Source organism: Solanum tuberosum, unplaced genomic scaffold (assembly GCF_000226075.1).
Source record: "Solanum tuberosum cultivar DM 1-3 516 R44 unplaced genomic scaffold, SolTub_3.0 scf00102, whole genome shotgun sequence".
In the NCBI taxonomy this organism is placed as follows: domain Eukaryota; kingdom Viridiplantae; phylum Streptophyta; class Magnoliopsida; order Solanales; family Solanaceae; genus Solanum; species Solanum tuberosum.
The window spans coordinates 925,352-928,499 of record NW_006239028.1 but is presented as its reverse complement, the minus strand read 5'-3'; the positions used below and the strand labels follow the sequence as shown (position 1 = coordinate 928,499).

The following is a 3,148-nucleotide window of genomic DNA, read 5'->3' as shown; positions in this document are numbered from 1 at the left end:
AAAAACCAAACATCAAAGCTGGCAGAATCTTAAAAGAGATGAGACACGATAGCAGTTTACGACTTATTAGACTAGTATGACAAAACCAAAGAGCAAAAATAGCAACAATCAGCTAAATCCAGAAAATCGCAAGAAAATATAGCATTCTGAAGCTAAATATTTCACAAAAAAACCGATTTCCAAACTCAAAACGAACAAATGACTTACAGCAAATAGTAGCAAATAATGAAGAGGCTGATGCTTGAAAACAAGGTATAGCAAATAAACATAAATCAATGGTATTCCAGCAAACAGATTCTCACATGCCCAGATTCATACTTATAGCTCAAAGTAACTAGCGTATAACAAGATGAACGACTAGAGATTTAAACAAATACGGTTATAAATCCGGTGGCTCAAACTCAAACCAAAACAGACTTTCAATCAAGAGTAGGGGCCAACATAAAAAAAACACAAGAAAGAAGCCAAGAAAACCAACAGCTTGTTCGCTGCACACTACTTGGAATCGAAACAAAGCGTAACTAAGGGAGGGGGAGTTACCTTTTTCCGGGCAGCAAGACTGGGACGAAGCGAACAGGGGGGAGTTTTACCACACAAACGCGAACCGAACAGCCAATGAGAGACCTGGGCAGCAACCTAAATCCGGACTAACTTTGAAGATCGATGATGATCAGGCTAGACGAATAAGACTCGAACAAAAACTCCTTTCCCTTTTTCGAATGTATTTAGTGTATGTTCTATAGCTATTTTTCTTTGTTGTTCCCTTTCTCAGTTAAAGATTTCCCAACTCCAAAAAAAATCCCCCTCTTCACCGTGAATAAAAGTAGATATATACCAGGGAAAAGTAGGTTTCAGAAATGGGGGGGAAAAGGATAAAATCCGATTCAAAGGATCAAATTCTAAAATTCAAAACTCTCCAAAGCTCTTTCACCAATTGAGGAAGACATACTTTCTCTGAGATTTTCGCTCTATTTCGGAAGAGGAAAGGGGAATGGATGGTTGGGATCGATCTCTCGTCCTCACCCTCGACGTGGCGCCCATCCGAGCGAGCCAAAGACGCTATAACTTTCTGTTGCAGTTGTACGATTGAAAGGGATAGGAAGAAGAGGACAAGAAAAGTGGATGTTGGAACGTCGTTTTGCTCTTCCATATTCATACCGCTTCAATTGATGTTGTTGTCGTCTTTTTGTTGATGACCATGTGAGCATCTGGGTTTAATTGAGGCCGGGTCATGGGTTAAAGGTTGTTGGTCATTTAGGAGTTGGGCTGAAAGAGGTAAAAGGCCCAACATAATCAATTAAAATTGATTGAGTGAATTGGCTAGATGGCTAAGGTTAAGTAATAGAGAATTAATTAAACAATTTAGGTCAAATTGAGTTAATTAGTAAAATTCGACTAGTAATTAAATAAGACGAATTAATAATAATTAACTAACGAGCTTCTTAATTTCAACGAAATAAAATAATAAACTCAATTAAACTTAAATGACTACAAAATTAAAACCATAATTTAAACTAAACTAATTTAATAAAATACTTACTAAAATTAAAATCTTTTTTGAGATGATTCTCGAAATATTTATAAAATATACTAGTTGCATACATAATCATTTAAACATATATATTATTTAGAATTATAAAAAGTTAACAACACTATTTTAAAATAACTTCAGAAATATTTTGAATTTTATAAAGTTAATTAATTCAAATCGCTGGGAATTTAAGAAGCTTGAAAATTAATTCCTATTGGGGAGGGTCAAAATTGGGTGTCAACAAAGTGAACTAATTCTACTTGCAACTTAGGCAATACATTTTTCTTTCCATATATAGGTGACAATGATCTTGCACGAGACGTTAAGGCTATTCCCCCCAGTACCTACATACCGTAGAAGGAAAAAATATGAAGTCAAATTAGGGGAGCTGAGTCTACCAGCTGGAGTGCTACTGTTTATACCCACAATATTAATTCATTATGACAAGGAATTATGGGGTGAAGACGCGAAGGAATTCAAACCAGAAAGATTCAGTGAAGGATTGTCAAAGGCAACAAAAGGACAGGTCTCGTTTATTCCATTTGGCTGGGGACCTCTACTTTGCATCGGACAAAACTTTGCAATGATGGAAGCAAAGATGGCAATAGCAATGATACTACAAAATTTCTCCTTCGAACTCTCTCCTTTTTATGCACATGCTCCATTTGCAATAATTACTATTCATTCACAGTATGGTGCTCCTCTGCTTATGCGCAAACTTTGAAATGGATGTTGCTCAGATTTTAGAAATTGCTCTTTTCCTGTTTCAGCATTGTAGTTTGAATTGTTATCAATGCTGTTCACCTTTTTTTAGCTGGGCCGGTCACTTTTGGGCCGGCCTTCTGTTGGACCCATTTGCTTTTTAACAAGGAGAAAAGTGGCTTATGTACTTCTCAACTTTATGATTTAGTGTTGATATACTCAGGTTATAAAAGTGAGTGACTCACATATACCCCTACTGATACACAAATAGCCAGTATATCATTTTGGTCTAACGGAAGTGAAAGAAATAATTTTTTAATTTGTTTTTTTGATTTGTTTTTTTTAAAATTGGGCTTATTATTTTGATGGTCAAATTTTTATTTTCACACATTTTCAAGATCATCAAATAGCTCATTCTCAGGTCCATTGTTGAGAAATTCAGCAAGATCCGCATCGACTCGGTTTCTACATACTCAATACCTTCATCATTGCATTGAATTGACAAGTCATCTTTTCTATATCTCCCTGCTAGAGGATAAAACTTGGCTAACGTCTCCGCCAAAGAGTTTTGTAACTTATCACATCTTTCAGCATTTTTTTCCCTGTTTCACTGACTGTTCGGCAAGAAGTGGAACAGTACGGCTGAATATACATGGAGGGCTACCTGGTCAAATAACGAAAGCTTGGTGATTATAAAAATGACTAGATCATTGATTCAGGATGTTCCAATTGTTAGCATGATAGACAACTAAATGATTGTATATATTAATGTAATTATATAGTGATATAAATTAGCATGATCATATACATTTGTTGTAGAATCATATGAATAAATATTGTGATAGAATAGCTGATTTGGAGGGATAGCAAGGCAGATTTAGAGGGATTCAATGGCAGATTTGTATAGATAGAATA

General features: G+C 35.5%; 1 pseudogene; it reads left to right on the top strand.

The window, feature by feature from the left end:
• LOC102586823 (cytochrome P450 CYP72A219-like) overlaps window positions 1–2,263 on the top strand; it is a 26,582-nt pseudogene extending 24,319 nt beyond the window's left edge.
• Window positions 2,264–3,148: the final 885 nt, after the last annotated feature.